Source organism: Protopterus annectens, chromosome 11.part0 (genome assembly GCF_019279795.1).
Source record: "Protopterus annectens isolate FY-2018-M chromosome 11.part0, PAN1.0, whole genome shotgun sequence".
Classification (NCBI taxonomy): Eukaryota; Metazoa; Chordata; order Ceratodontiformes; family Protopteridae; genus Protopterus; species Protopterus annectens.
In genome coordinates this window covers 221,320,598-221,337,498 of record NC_056745.1, presented here as the reverse complement: position 1 = coordinate 221,337,498, position 16,901 = coordinate 221,320,598, and the positions used below count along the sequence as shown (strand labels likewise).

Genomic DNA, 16,901 nt, shown 5'->3' with positions numbered 1-16,901 from the left:
AGTCTGTTTTGACAGATTCCTTACATTTGGCTTGCAGAGCATTTTCGAAGAGGGCAAAGTGCAATGACTGTGGAACAGTTAAAATTTTCACACGCCAAATCCATGAACATCGAACGCCAGCCAGGCTAATATGCCCCCTTCTTGACTCATGGTAGTGCTTGTTTTGGAGGTTGAGCAACCAGAAATGTCAAATTCAGAGTTATGCTCGACATTCTGACCGTTCATCAGTGTGAGATTCGACATTTAGGTTTGGAAAATGTGACGTTCGGTGTTGGTGTCTTCGACTAAATGCATGCATTCCGAGAAATTCTCTGGCAGTAGCTTGAGACTGGCGAGAAAAGTTCAAGAAGACTTCAAGATACAACTCCACCTTCTCTTAAGGAAGGAAGGCCTTTTGCATCACACTATCAGGCAACCTAGAAACACAATCGTGTGTGATGGAGGATTTTTGCATGCTAATCTGGAATCTCCAGATGGTTTAGGACAGAAAATACATCTATTAAGAACTCCTCACAATGGGGAAAAGACTCTGCACAAACAAGTCATATAAATAGGTTTATAGTTTCTTACTAGGCTAGCTGCCCTTGTGGACCATTTTAAGCCTAACCAATTTCCCTTAAGAATCAACCCTGTCTTTCTTGTCTGTGGGGTAAACACCTTAACCACATCACCAACCTCTAACCCCTCTGTGAGGCAAACCCATTAACCATTACACCAAATCTCAACGTAATGTATCCTCTAGAGATTGAATCCAGGACCCTCTGCATGTAAATGAAATGAAACAACCACTATACCACAGAGCTTTATCATTGATACCCTGCAATCTGCAGTGGGCCACCACTGGAGCTATACACTTTGTAAACGCTTCTGGTGCAGTCGACCGCCCAAAAGGATATTACAGAGAATTGCTAATGGGATCCAGCTACACAAAATCTACAAATCTCAAAGTTGCTTGCTACTGGAATGGGATGGTAAGCATCTAAGATCTAAGGCTACCATATCACTCTGATGTGGGACCACAGCTAACACTGTCTGAAACACCAACATCTTGAACTTTGGAATCTTCACAAAAATATGGAGTAAATATGGAGCCAAACCCATCTCCAAAACTGTTTCTTCTTTGGAACCAGAAACATTCTGGAGTAAAAGTCTTTTCCTATTTGTTCTGCAGGAACAAGCTTTATGACTCCTGATTTTATGGGTTTAGACACATCTTACAGGTTCATAAGTTGATACTAGGCTATCGGCCCTAGGGCCTATACAAGCCTAGCCATAACAATTCCCTTGGCTATTTCTTCCCACACTATTTACTTCCCTGGACCCCTGTCTAGCAGGGCGACTGACATGATCCCCAGGGTGAATTTCCTTTCTCCCATCCAATCGTCAAGGTTCATTTTGAAGAGGGACAAAGAGGCGCTCTGCTTGACATGTATGGGCAGTCTATTCCAGTGTCTGGGGAATCTCTGGGTCAGCAACCTATCCCTCCAGCGTTTTATTTATTGTGAAGACAAGGTTTAGATCCCTGGAGCATGTGCCTCTGAGGATCTGTTTCTTTCCAGGATTTGCAACATACTATACATACAGGCCTCTGGGGGAGAAGACTTCTAGGCTTCCTGCAAATCTCTTCCTCCATGGAGGTGGGGTCTACAGCCCAGGATCCCCTGTCTAACCATCATCTCTTGGATCTTGCAAAAAGAAAAGTCTTCAGGAGGGGACTTGGAAGAAGACTGCCATTCATCAATATCTGTTTCCAAGGAGGGAACCTCCAAAGGGTAGTCTAGCTGCTTCCTAATGCACCAAGTCTTCCTAGGGGAACAAAAAGGAGAGTCATCTGAACTCTCCTAAGAAGAGGGTACTCTGGATGTCAGAAATGTGGGCCTATGGGTTCCTCTGTCCAGCAAAAACATGGATTATCAGTGTTCTGCTTCAGTAATGTCTCAGGGCGGAATCATCAGGTCCTGTAGAGATTCTAGCAAATAACCAACTCTGGTTGCAATTTAAATCACTGGGCCTCCTGTGGTTTTCAGGACTGGTACCCAGCCCCGTTTAGGTAGGTAAAAACATTGCAGAAGTGACACCGGTGCTGACAGCCAGCACCAAAGACACCACAAGACTTTTGGTGCCAAGATGTCAAAGGCTAAGCCCTCTAACACAGACAATGGCCTCAACAGTATTTGGGTAAGTATCAATACAAAGGTCTTGACCAATGAGCCCCTCAGCCCTTGTGGTCCCAGACATCAACAGGGTTGGCACTGAAGAAACCAGTGACAGAGGATTTGGCCTGGCATAAAATACATTGGCCAATGTAGATAGAGTAGATGCAGGCCCCAATATGAATTCCATCGCTACTAGCAGCAAAACTGGGTCCAGAAGAGAAACAGGAAGGGTGTACAGTTGGCATCTACGGCAAAAGACTGACATCATATACTCCATACCTATGGGAAGTGGGTTCCTAGGTGACCTCAATGAGCACACAGAGGAAGGCACATGCAGGTCTGGAAGTCAAAAATCTTAACTCTAAAAGTTCTCTGCCCTTTTTCTCAGTGCTGAGTTAGAAGTACCAGACAAGTCCTGCAGGGGAGAGGGAGAAGACCTAGCCAGTGCAGATGAAGTTTCTGGTTAGGGTAGAGAAGCGGAGAGCCTTGCCATTTTAGGAGTACAGGCACTTCAGATTTGTCTGCCCAACACTTTTCTTTTTCTAAGGTCTAAAGGACTTGGACAGAGATTTGTCTTGTTCTGGGGATTGGGTCTTTTTTTTCTGCCACTTCAGACTGAAGAAGTCCTCTCGAAATAAGTTTGTTCCCTCTAATGTGGAGGGTGCAGGAACTAAATGTTTTTCAGATAGGACAACTGCTGTCCAAATGAGCCACACCAAGCATACCATACACACAAATCGGGAGGGGTCCTGGGATAATCATATGCCAAAACTTTGAACATTTCTTGAAACTGGCCTTGACTTTCTTTTCCATTATATACGCCCAACACTAACATTCTCTAACACAAAAACCATTAACAACTAGTCCCAAGACTAAATGAACAAGTCAACAATCTTGTTTTGAATCATATCAGATACAAAAGGAAAAATAATCGTCCAAGACTGACAGAGGTTGAGGAGTGAATAAGGGAGGAAGATGGGATTACAAATGAGAGAAAAACAGCTGTATAACAGTGCTACTGTAGTCTACAATTTAATCCAAGACATTTGCTAGCATTTGCAGTACCAAGAAGAAGTTTATCAACTTATCTTGATGTAAAAGGCAAACAAAAATAACCTCTAATATCTCAAAGTCAATCACAGACATCATTGTGCTTCTATGCAGACAGTGAAATCTGGAGATGGTTGTTCTGAACAGGGAATTATGGAATGGGGATGAGCGCAAGCTTGTGAAGAGCATCTTTGTCGTGCAAGGTGGCACTAATGCAACCAGTCCAATTGTTCATGTCCAAACAAGACCAGAAAAATCTATTCCTCATCAAGTTTGATGCACTACATTCTTGCAGTTCTGTAAATAGCTATAGTTTGAAAAGTAGCTATAATCAGGACTACCATTGGTTGGTTGCCATAGGCTTGCCTAACAGACAGTTGAGAGAAGTCCAGACCTTTAAAAAAAAAAAAAAAAAAAAGAGAGAGAAGACTTCATCTTGCTGGGGAACTGGTCAGGAGTTACAGCCTAAATTTTTATATTATATATTTTTAAAATAGATTTCTCTATTAAAATTCATAAGTGGATGGAGTCTGTTTTCATGATTGTGCTCTGTATAGCCTTGACATCTAAGAAGAAAACACTGTAATAAAATACTTCAAAGTTGGATGTATGAATACCATCCTGTCGCACACAGTGGCTTAATGCAATACAGGTGATTTTTAGACATTTGCAGTTTCAAAGAAAGTATCTGCTAAGCTATTACTGCTATCCTATCAAATGTACATTCTCACACTTTCACCATAAGAACTTCACTGAACTGAATACATGCCAACTACTAGATACAGTATCAAATTAAGTAGTTTTGATGCAAAATTTGATTATTCTGTGTTTTATTTTCTTGCTAGGGACAGCCCCCGATTTTTAGCATCCGGCTATTACATCTCAATGGCGTGAAATAATGCCACACTACCTAAAAGACTGTACAAACTATTATACTTTCATGGATAAACTGCAGCAAAAGACTTTTACATACATGAAGACAACTATATGCTGCAGATGGCATACCATTCTTAGAGATACAGTACTGAAAAATAAGCGTCTGCTGTTCTAAAGAAACTATACATTGCAGGTAAAATAACTTTCTTGGAAAATTAACATGTGTAATGCAGTACTTAAACTATAATGTAAGTGACTGGTTTTCTAAAGAAGCACCTTTTCAATTACCAAAAATGCTTTACTGCTGTATGTAAATTAGTACAAGAAACCTACTAAGCATATCTTTACTCAGACATGATGTATACAGTGGTTTTAAAATATCATTCTACAATCTTTTTTTCATTTTTACTGTATCTTCATCATCCAAAGTATAAGTGTAATGAAAAATCGGTCGAAAAAAATGCATGCGTGGGAATCTACCAACCCTTTAAGAAAAGCCGGAACAGCATGTACAAAAGAGAAGTTAAAGCATTAATTTTCAATAGAGAAAAATCTACCCAATCCTTGCCAGTCAGACATTACATAGAACATTCATACCCCACCTTCTTTAAGGGATTTGTGTTTGTTTGACCCATAATTGGATAATACACTGTAGAACTCAGAGAGTTCATAAAAATGCTGAGACAGAATCAAATGACGAGTTGAGTATAAATTACGTATCATCTGTACAATCTAAGACTTTGAAAGAAACTACTTCACCCATCACTGGGGTTATTCTACTACTCTTTAGAGAATGGGCAAACTGTACATCAGCAACCTGATTGGAGGATGAACATTCACCAGCAGGGTATTAATGTACAAGTAATGCAGGCTTAAAAATAATCTGACGCTTCACGGCAGCATACCTAGCTGCCATGAAGCTCGGACTGCAAAAAACTAATGGCTGCCATTACTTTACATTCGGTAAGCAGTGCTTTTGCTGTTTAGTGAGTAAAAAATAAACAGAAAAAAAGTGTATGAGTGCATATTTGTTTGCCTACATGTGTGAGTGTAAGTGTTCATGAAACCAGAAGAGACTGTGTGTGTGCGCGTGTGTGTGTGTGTGTGAGTGCATGTATGAAAGCAGAGGAGACTGTGTGTACGAGAGACTGACAGCGATCTTGTGTGAATGAATGCATGTGTGTATGAAAACCAAAGAGACTGTGTGAGAGATCGAGAGAGAGTGAGAGAGACCAGTCTTGTGTGCACAGCTCTCAACTGTCCAAATTTTCACAGAATGTCGAGATTTTTGCCTCGTGCTTATTTATTTTTTTTTGTGTTCATCATAAAATCTGTGGTTTTCTGAAGTTTTATGGCAAATCAGTGAGGAGTGAATTCACTAAATAATGACAGGCATTTGAGTTTTAGGCTTTATATCTTTCAGAAAATATGCTGTAATACAAGAACTTTTATTCTACCAACTTTCTAAGTTTATAAGAGCAATATTTAAAATGTATCCCTATTTTTGGGGCTTTGTCTCCACATTATATTTGGCTTTGTCCAGATTTTTTGTGCTAAGAGGTTGAGAGTTATGCTTGGGTGAGTGAATGAGAGTATGAAACCAGAGGAAATTATGTGTGTATATATACAGTATGTGTGTGTGAAAGCAGGAGAAACTTTGCATGAGAGAAAGAGAGAGAGAGAATGGGCCCTCTGTAATTCTTTTGACGTACTATGTTATTTTTTTTTTATATATATTTTTGATGTAAAATGCTTCCTCCAGCATCATTAACATATACTACAGAATGTTTGAAACATTAGGCAGAGGAACTATTTTCCATCAAAAATATAAAAATAAGTAAAACAATTTTACAGAGAGCCCATTCTCCAAGCAAAATAATGTCCTCCAAGGTGTATGTTGATGTGTAATTAATGCCCTTCCAGGGGTGCCTAGCACCCCTGGGCGGGCGTTAATTACACATCAACACACACCCTGTTGGGCATTATTACTTACTTTTTTTTATTCCTTTTTAAAGGCTGAAGAATCAAACTAAAGAGAAACAAATATACAAGACAGTTAGTTGTGTAGTAAAAGCATTTTATCCAGTTAATAAATCAAATGGGGAACTTCATACCTTTGAAAATGATCTCTGTTCTTCACCTATTGCTATGTGGAACTTGATTAGAAGGTTTGCTTTCCTTAATTTGATTGGTGCATTCTGTACCCAGCAGTTCTCTCTGGACTTTCTCTCTTAGTAAGAAGCCTGGATTTCTAACAGAAGTTTAGCTTCTGTAATTATAAAAGAGATGGGATGGTATGAATATGGAAAAAAAGTATTTCCATGGTTTTGAGATAACATTAATGGAGGCTTCAAGAAGTAAGAGGTGCCATGGATGTCCAAAATCAGAGATGGTGAAAAAAGTGATTAGAAGCATGAACTAGGTCTTCCCATCTGTATTAAGGCTAACATGGTTAAGTGCCTTCAACATGGTTAAGTGCCTTCCTAGATTTTAAGTGCTTCATCTAATAATTAATTTTGGCAGTCAAAATTGTAAAGTTCAGAAAATCTGCTTCATCACTACATAAGAAAAAAAAACAAATCAAGTTTCAGTCAAATAAGTAATCTTTTGTATGAGTACGCTGCACTGAATTCACTGAAAATGTATACTGTTAGTGGTGCAAAGTTCTTCATGCTATTCAGAAAATGTACCCACAACTGGCTATGGGTTGAGTGATTTGGAAATAGAGTAAACAGATTTAACAAGATGTACTGGAGGGGGTCTTATCTTCATGGTCTTTTAATTTACCAAGGAGTTTGCTGGATAGTTTATCAAGACCACTGTACAAAGTCTTAATTAATTTAGGTGATTTTGTTTTGTATGTCATCATATTTGCCAGTAAGGATATCAACTTCCTGTTAGGAAGTCTGCAGTTTTGTTGAATTCAAGCAGTTCTTGCAATTTCTTTATGTCAAGCAACTATTCATTTTGGTCTTCTGATCTTCTAGTGGCAATTCTAAGCTCTTTTGCAGCTGATCTTTTTCATTCCAACGACAAACAAAATAAATGAAGCAGCAAAACTGGCTTGAAAATTTTCTTTACTGAATATAGGACAAACAAAGCGTAGGGTTAAATTAAGAATTTTGGAACATCTGGGAGATATCAGGAACAGTAGACTTGATAGTCCAGTTGCAAGCCATTTTCACCAATTTCATAATGGAGAACAAACTGGTTTTGTATTTAGTATTTTGGCAAGACCTTGGGGAATAGGGGAAAATAATAAAAATTTTCAAACTAATTTATTGAATATGGAATCTAAATTTATTATTAATTATGGTACTCTATTTCCTAATGGTATGAATTTAGAAGTATAATTACTATTATAAAAATATTATTTATTGTATTTTGTATGTATTTCTTTAAGATATAATATATATAATTGATTGATTGTTTAATTGATGTGATTGATTAAGCAAGGTGTGTATTTATACTGGTTTATGCAAAACAGTGTTATTCCATGTGAAGGCGAAGGCCGAGGTACCAGAATTCAGTAAAGAAAATTTTCAAGCCAGTTTTGCTGCTTCATTTATTTTGTTTGTCGTTGGAACTTCGATTTGGATACTTTGTGATCCAGAAGTGTTTTTTCTTTTTCATTCCCCAATTATGCTGGCCTTAAAGGGCCAACCACTGTATGTCAGGACCACTGTCCTAGCTGTTAAGACAGAAATCTGAGATTTTGTCATCTGGTCTGATTTTAAAAAGTTCTCCGGATTTAAAATAAAAGGGAAATGTTCCGGGGTAAGTATCTAACAATAGTAGCCAACAAGAAAAGCACTAATAATTTCCACGTGTTTTGTGCTGTGTTATGATCAGTTGCTTTATAATGTTTAGTTTATTTGGCATCCATACTATCTTGATCAGGACTAAGCACTGCATTTTACTACCCTAACAGAATTAATGAATTGCATTTTATGAAACAGAACATAATTTCTTATTTGGTTGCAAAGCTAGAGCTTGACTGATTTAAGCAAAATAGGAATTTAGTAGTTTGCACTTCCTTTCAAGTTTACTGTCTCAGTCTCTGACAACAATATATCTGCCTATTACATTTTTAAATTACTATTTCCCCCACATCTAATTAAAGGAATCGGTAAGGCATAGTGCAACTACAACTAACCAGATTTCCTTCAGAAGAGTAATGATTCAGAAAATCACTCTAAAGAGTTTTTATCATCTACTGTGATGTGAATTTCTTATACAAACCAAATGATAATTAATCTTAAAAAGGAGGCCTAAAACAGGATCTTTTTTTGTTATTTAAGTAATTTGCTTTCAGAGATAAATACTTAATAACAATTGCATGAGCATCACACTGCAATGAAATTTAACTGACAGTGACAAAGATAAAAGACACTTCCAAACTCCAAATAAAGTGTTTACAGGAGGGAAGATGCAAAATTCTAATGGCATGAACAGAGCAGCAAAAATGCAAGAGGTTCCAGTTAAGAAGTTCTAATAGATCAATGTTGGCGTAGCCAAAGCTATAAGGGATGTCCAGCCAAGGATCGGACCAGCTGACTAGCTTCCAAATCTTTAGGACATCTTCATGCCTCCTAGCCACTGCACAGCTCAAAGTCAGCAGTATAGAATCAACGGCTAGGGTGCCGAAACTTCAAAGCTTTCTTGCCTCAGAAAAGAGATGTTACAGCTCAGCCAGAGAGAATAATAATAAAACTTCCATACCCTAGCATAAAAATAGCAAAAAAGGGGGAGTGAAGGGAGGGAGGATGCTTTTGCTGCAGCAGAGACCTATTCAAACATCTACTGTTATGGGAAGTTTACACAGCTGTATTATATTCATCATTTCACAATGACTAGCCATTAACATTCAAAAACAAAAAGGCTGACTTGGTCAAGCCCAACTAGCATGCCCGTTGTAAATTGAGCATATACCAATGGAAAAAATTTAGTCCCTGGACTATCTTCTGTCAATATATGCTACAGAAACTCTACTCTTTTTTATTTAAAAAGAATAAACAAATTTTCAAAAACTGGAAACTTCAAAAGAACAAGACAGATGGGACAGAGAAAAATACATGGATAATCAGGTATGTTATACAAAACTAGAGAAACATACCTGATTATACTTGTATTTTCTCTGTCCCAGCTCTCCCATACATTGAAAGTCTGCTGATTTGTTTTCTTTTATTTATTTATTGGGCAACAGAGCTCTTCCATTCTCTGCTGCGTCCTTTACACAGCACTGACGGACTGTGTAAGCATGGGAACATAAATCCCATATGCATGCACAGTACTTCAGGAAAGCCCTAGGATACCAGGGAAAATGAGGAAGAGCAGCACGCTGCCATTATACGAGAACATTTAAGAAAAGTAATGCAACTTTTTTCTTAAGTAATGTCATTGTACAATGTTGGCAATGCTGATTTACCCATGGTTGCCTTTGTCTGATCACTCAGGCTTCTCCAAACCACACCAAACCGTGGATAAATCCAGCATTACCACACCCAGCTGTGGGCTACTGCCATATTAGTTTACTGTTGCAGTAGCCTAAACTATATGGGATGGATACCAAACCTTAGAAAGAAAGGAAGGGCAAAGAAGCACTAGACTCCAGAAATATAATCCTACAGAACCTGCTCTGGACCTAGACAGGGAATCTAGTTTCTAATGCTTGATAGAGGTGTTTATTGATGACCATGTTGCCTCATCTATTGTATTTCTAGAGTCCATCGTTTTCCAAAAAGCCACAGAAGTAGCCAGAGTACTGGTAGAATGGACTCTAACTTTGCCTGGAAGTGTCTTGTTATTGTGAAAATAACAAAAACCAATAGCATAACACAACCATTTAGAAACTGCTTAGATACTGATTGTCCCCTTTTCCTACCTTCATGGGAAATAACCTGCAGGACTTTTGATTCAACTGTTTATCTATCCCATCAATGTAGTACCTGACTTGCCTATAAAGAGACCGTGTATAAAATTCTTTCACCCTCATTTTTTGGTTCTGGGAAAAAACAGGGAGATTAACTACCTGGCTCGATGTATATTCTGAAACCAGCCTGAGTACAAGTGAAAGATTTGTTCTCAATCTGTTACCCTAGAACTGTGAAAGATGAGAAGAATGACTCCCTATAACAGCCTGTAATTCACGTGCTCATCTTGCAAAAGTCAGAGAAAAGAGTAACACTGTTTTATGAATAGGAACTACAAATAGTCTTGTGAGTGGATTCGAAAGGAAATGGCACATGTTTTTCCAGTACAAAAATAACAGCTCAAGAAGGAACCAATTGCCTTCAAGGTGGGCAAATATGTAAAACCCCTTTTAAAAAATGTTTCAATTGAAGTAGGGTGGAAAAGGGGGAATCGTAGGCAGACAAGCAGAGATGTCCTAAAGGCGAACATTGATAGAAAAGCAAAGCAGGCCAGACGATAATCACTCACGCAAATATTGAAGAACCAAGGAGTTTGAGCCTTGGAAACTGTTTTGGTTCTTCAAATGGCACCAACTATAAAATCTTCACAGTAGGTCTGCAAAGGGGATAAGAGCTGGTACTCCCCCACCTTTTTTACTTGTGTGCACCATCACTGCAGTGTTTTCTGTTAAAACTTGCATTGGTCTTGGAGACCAGAGATGATTTACATTTCAAAGCATTTATTACTTCCATGTCTTTTACATTTATATACTTTTATCTGCCTTACTTATTCCACATACCTTGCACTTTCATCCTTTTGAAACCACTCCCCACTGTAGGCCTGAAGTGTCTGCTGTGACAGACTGAAAAGGTGACAGAAGGAAGAATGGGAGACCAGGATTACGAGAGAACTTGTCTACCAACCAAAGAACCTCCCTCCTTACAAACACCAAGATGAGGATGTGAAGAGAGAAAGGGTGAAGATGTTAAGTCCAGACAGACTGTAGGTGCTACAAAATTTTTCAGTAACATGGATCAAATGGCTCCATGCACCCAATGATCTTGAGAAATTTCCTGGTAGATACCAGACTGATTGGAAAAACTCAAAGAACTTTTGGAACATCTCTACTTTGGGGAAGAAAAAAAAAAACTTCCCAGAACAGAATCTAGCAGACATCACAGGAAAACAATTCTGTAAGATGGGACAGAGGATTTCTATAGGTTCACTTAAAAATCCAGCCAGAGTAGAAAACTTTTAAACCATTTTAAAGGACTCATTAAATGAAGCCAATTGTCCAAATAAGGGAAAAAGTGAATACCTTGAAGTCTGCAATAAGCAGTTACTGGAACCAGGCACTGTGAAAATACCTGTGGAGCAGAAGATAGTCAAAAGGGTACGTCAGTGTACTGATAGCATGAGCCAGATACAGAAAATCTTAAATGTTTGACAATGGATATTTGATGGTACAGGAATATTTAAATCTAGCTTTACCATGAAAGGAAACAGGGTTATGAAGGGGCACCATTTTTAACTTTGGAACATTTACAACAAAGACTGAGAAAGGAGAGGTCTAAGCACATGCTTCCAAGTTCCTTAATTATTTGGCACCATAAAAATCCTTCTATAAAAACCTTTGCCCCTCTGGATAGCTGGCATTGCTTCTACGGCTCCACGAAAGAACATTTATTCCAGAACTGGAATAAATAGGGAAATTCGGTTTACTGAGCAAGTGTACCCCATGTAAATGACATTCAAAACCCATCTATCTGAAAAAATTATGATACCGCACAAGAAGATATAGACTCAGAGAGGGAGAGAGACTGCCAAGGTGTGTTTGGGGGGGGGGGGCAAAAGAGACACAAAGTCATTCTAACTTTTTGGACTCTCCTTGAATGTGAGATGTTTTCTCTTTCTTCTTGCAACCTGTTTGCCACTGCTTTTATAAAATCCTGTTTGTTGGCACCTTGTTGCTTGAACTGTTTTTTCATAAAGGGATCCAAAATGGAAGGAAAAACAAAAATGTATGCACTTAACCATATGATAGAGCCACAATGTCTGTTTCCCATCTGGTTCAACCTGTGGGTTATCGGATCCAGCTTTTTCTCAGAGACTGATTCCAGAGCCCCACCTCCTCTACCCATAATAAACTGCTCACCCAATCCACCTCAGATCGAGAATGTCCCTCACACTGATCTAAAAACAAGAACAACTCTGGGAGTTTAATAAAGGACTAGAAAGGAAACCCATGAAAACCCAACCACCTGCTCACATGAAAGGAAGACCACTACAAGGAATGGGACTGGAAGGAAGGATGGTTGAATCGGACAGAAACAGACAGCATGGATCTATTGCTATGGCAAGTGCATAACTTTCGAATCCAATGTTGACTTTTCCATCCAGCTTCAACATGTGGGGAAGAGTCCCCAGCCACATATCATCCTAGGTCCTAGTAGAGAACATTTCATAGAATGCTGGAACCAAAAGAGGCCCTGGACCTAGACTGTACTTACAGCTTGTAATGAAACACAAAATTATAAGGGCTAACCCAAGTAACAGCAACACAAATGTCATCAACAGAGGTTCTTGAGGAAAAAAAAAATGAGTACAGGTAGCCACTGCCCTGAAAGAATGGCTTTTGTGTTTTGTAGGCAAGGCCCTTCCTCTCAAGTTATACACAAAGGAACTGAAATCAGAAAGCCATTTGGGTAGGGTTGCTTTAGCCCCTGGCCTGCTCAGTCTGACCTGGAAAAAGTAACAAAGAATTGCTCTACTTTTCTAAAGGTTTTAGTTCTGTCCAAATAGAGCCTCAGCTATCTACAAGTGTCCAGAAAGTACAGCAAATATTCCGCCTTATTATTACAGTTCATGAAGAAAACAAAGTATTGAGCAAGCTGGTTCGAGTCTACCTTGGGCAAAAAGGAGTGATTAGTCCAGAGTGTACCCTGTTCTTGTGAAAAATCAGATAAGGAAGGGGGGAGGATAATGCATGCAGCTCAGAGACATGTCTCATCGATGTCATAGCAACCAGAAAAATCATTTTCCAAGATAGCAACATCAAAGGAATGGTGCCCAAAGGTTCAAAAGGAGAGCTACCAAATACCTGCAGCATCAAGAATATATCTCAAGGAGGTGTAGGATCTCTAATTGGTGGTCACAACAAGAACATACCCCTCAAGAAAGCTTTAGAGTATTTAGAGCAGCTACAGGAGTGTTATCTCTGCCAGTGTGAAAATAAGAAACAGTAGCAAGCTGAACTTTAACAGCAGAATAACTCAGATCGACTTGAAAGAGATCAGCAAGGAAATCCAGAAGAGCATTAAGTTGGGCTGAAAAAGGGGTCTAGACCCTTAGCTGAAGCCCAAATTGTAAACATTTTCCATTTACTAGCACATATCCTCTGTGCAGAAGGCCTCTGGCAAGAGGATAACTCTGTCAGAGATCTTGGGATTCCTAGCCATCACATGAACTGGAGAACCCATGCAGTTTACTTGAGTGTATGAAGGTTGGGCAGAGAAAGCCCTGTTGGATTGGAAACCAACTCCAGAATGGGGTCAAGCACTCAGGGTAGATGCTGGAGGTGAGGCCATAGGAAGGGGAACTTGGGGCCAGAACAGGGCAATGAGAATTACAGTCACTCTGCAACTGTCTGCTTTCTGAAGAAATTTTACTATGAAGGGAGTTGGTAGTTAAGTATACAGGAAAACTGGGGGCCAAGGATAGAGAAGAGCACCCCTTGGTTGTCCCTCAGGGAGAACCAGGGTGCAGAAACTGCTGCACTTCGCACTGGATGGGATGGCAAACAGATCACAGCAAGGGGTGCCCCAGCGTTGGAAAATCTGAGCTGCTGCTTCTGGATTCAGGGACCACTCATGAGGAAGGAGGATGTTCCTACTTACTGTCCACTAAGATGTTGGACTTCTCCAACATGTGCATGGCAATCAGAAATTATTGAGAGGAAATCGCCCACTACCACACCTTCATGGCTTCCCATGAAAGAGTGTAACACTGAGTTCCCCCCACCACTTGTTTAGGTACCACACCACAGACATATTGTCCGTCTGAACCGAGATCACACCCTTGGGGAGTAAGTCCTGAAAGGCCGGCAATGCTAGCAGGACCACTCATCTTCAAGACACTGATGTGGAGATTGGCCTCTGAGGATTACAATGGATGACCATGTTCCCTGGACTATCTTCCCTTTGAAATGCCCCACCCCAGAAGAGAGGCATCCATAGTGACCATGGCCTAAGGTTGAGAAGAACGAACTGCTGCCCACCAGCAAGTATGGATTCCAACCATCATCTTACTTGCAGCCAACAACTGTTTGTTATGGCAACTAGAAAATTCATCGAATGTGTTAAGAATGACCATTCAGCTGCTAATGTCTAATGCAGGATCCTCATATGATAGCTTGCCAAAGGAACCAGGCAAATCGATGCTGCCATATGTCCAAAGAGTCTCAAAATCATGGAGGCTGAGGGTTTGTTAGACAGTAGTAGATGACATGCTTGTCCTTAAAGGGATGTTAACCTGTGGGTTGGAAGTTTTGCTGTCTGAGAAATCATATCCAGATGGCAGCCTATGAACTTCAATACTTGAATTAGCTTTAAAATGGACTTTTCCTAGTTCACTGTGGTTCCCAACTATTGACTTAACTGGAGTAAGAAGTCCAGAGCTTTAACAAGAGATGCTCTCATGGAGATGGTAAGGAGCCAATTGTCCGTGTATGAGAAGACATAGAACCCCTGCAGCTTGAGCCAGGCTGCCACAACTACCATCCACTTAGAACACCCAGGGGGCTGTGATGGAATCAAAGGGCACTGCTCAGAACAGATAAGGATCAGCTCCAATTAGAAAGTGCAGAAATCTACTGGACTGCATCGCATTCTTTATATGATGCTAGGCATCCTTGAGATCTACAAGCCCATCCAGCTCCCCTTCCTCAGCAGAGGTAAAATGGACTGCACTATGGCCATCTGGAATTTGGTCTGCTTGACATAACGGTTCAACTTGCTTAGATCCAAAACTGGTCTTAAGTCCATGTTATTTTTTGGCACCAAAAAGAATATGGAATTGATCCTGGATCCTCAATGGCTCAGTGGGAGTTCTTGGATGACTTGATTGGCTAGCAGCTTTTGACGCATCTTTTCTCTGATGGGGTGGAATGTCTGGGAGTGACTTTCTTGTTTCTCTAGATGCAAAAAAAATGAGAATTGTATAACCTCTGACCATGACTCTCCATACCCATGCATCTCAGGTTATGGCCTCCCAAGCTTTTGGATGGACAGCCAAGCAACCCCCAACTATCTCCAGAGGACAGCAGCCAGACCATCCTTCAGGTATGCTGAAAAAGCCTCCCTAAGAACTCTCTGCACAGAACTACTGGCCCCTGCCATGTGGACAGTGTCCATTTAAGCTGTCCCCCTGCCATGAGGGGAACCTTCACCTGGAGCATTTTGAAAAGGCTACTGCATTTTGGGAAAAGAAAGAGGCTCTTACCCCACTTCTGATTCCTGGAGAAGGATTGCTGGGGTATGGCAAAGTGCACACACTCCAATGGCAGATATGCTTTCCACCCTGCTCACTCCTAGTTAATGTGTCCTTGACCTTTAGGCCAAGCAGAGCAGAACCAACAGGGTGTTGACAAAGGATGACTTGAAGCAGTCTGTGAAAATGCACAACCGTGTCCAGGATTGCCAGTGCACAGTAATGTCAGTGCCCTCTGCAAGACACCAGTCATCAGCTGCACTGAACAGCAGAGACAAGTACGCTAATAAAAGATTGCATGTTAGACAACTGCATCTAATGGGGCTGCTGTCCCTTCACAATCTTTGATCCATCCAACACTTGGTCCTGTTGATGTTTCAGCAAATGTGCTAACTAGTTTAGAGCTCTCAGTGCAGAGGTTGCTGAGGTATAGGTGCCGTTTCCTAAATGATCCAAAGCCCTGGCCTCCATGTCTGGGGGATAGACTAAGGAACTCTTCTGCAATGTCTTTTCTGGTGGCTGCCGCCACTATGACTGCATCAACTGCAGGCCCCATACTCCAATGTGGTCGGTCCTTCAGGGGTGGGATCTTAGCAGATATCTTGGCGATTGGTTCCACCACATCTGCTTCTCACTGCCCTCTCCTGAACACCAGAACAATAAGCATGTTCAGAAGGAGAACCACTCATGGCATGGATAAGTCTGCAAGAAAGTTCTCCAAAAACACTGATGCTACCAGAGATGGAGTTTCATCTGTCTAGTCCCAGTGCTGACAAAATAACTCTAGGAGATTAACAAGGGAGGCATCATCACAGGGAGACATGGGTGAACCCTACTTTTCATCGAGGTTCTTATCCTTGGTGATGGATTCCTCTGGGGAATCCATGTGCTTCCTTTTGGCAGCTCTTTCTAAGCCCCTCCTGGATGGGTGGAGAACCTGGAAGAGGCAGGGGGCCTGGAGGAGAAGAGGTTTTGGGCACACTGATGCACATCTGCAGATCCAGATATTGAAGGTGGGGGAGGATGACAAGTCACTACTAAAAACTCCATATCTGACCTAGAGAAAATCCTCTCTATGGCATCGAAAGCAAGAAGCAGGGGGTGGACACCTAACGCTGCCACTCATATCCAAAACCGGAGTGAGAAGCCCATCTTCATGGCTGACACAACTTGCTGTGAGGCAGAGACTGGTACTGAGCTTTTAAGTGCCACAGTCTCGACAGGGAGGGACAACTCCAAAATGCTATGAGTCGAGCCTGACCCTGGAACTATAACCCCAAACTCTCATCTCCAAGGGACCCCTGTTCTAATAGGGGGGCAGTGCCTGAAGCAGTCAAGCTGTCGGAGCTGACCTTGGTTAATGCAAACTGAAACTGTGGGACTTGGGGTGGGAATACTAAAGGACGAAGTCGAACCCCT

The 16,901-nt window shown here is 40.7% G+C and overlaps 1 protein-coding gene across 1 annotated transcript in view; it reads right to left on the bottom strand.

Moving 5' to 3' along the window:
* LOC122814924 (centrosomal protein of 83 kDa-like) overlaps nt 1–16,901 on the bottom strand; it is a 206,145-nt gene that overhangs the window by 34,509 nt on the left and 154,735 nt on the right. The window lies entirely within an intron of this gene.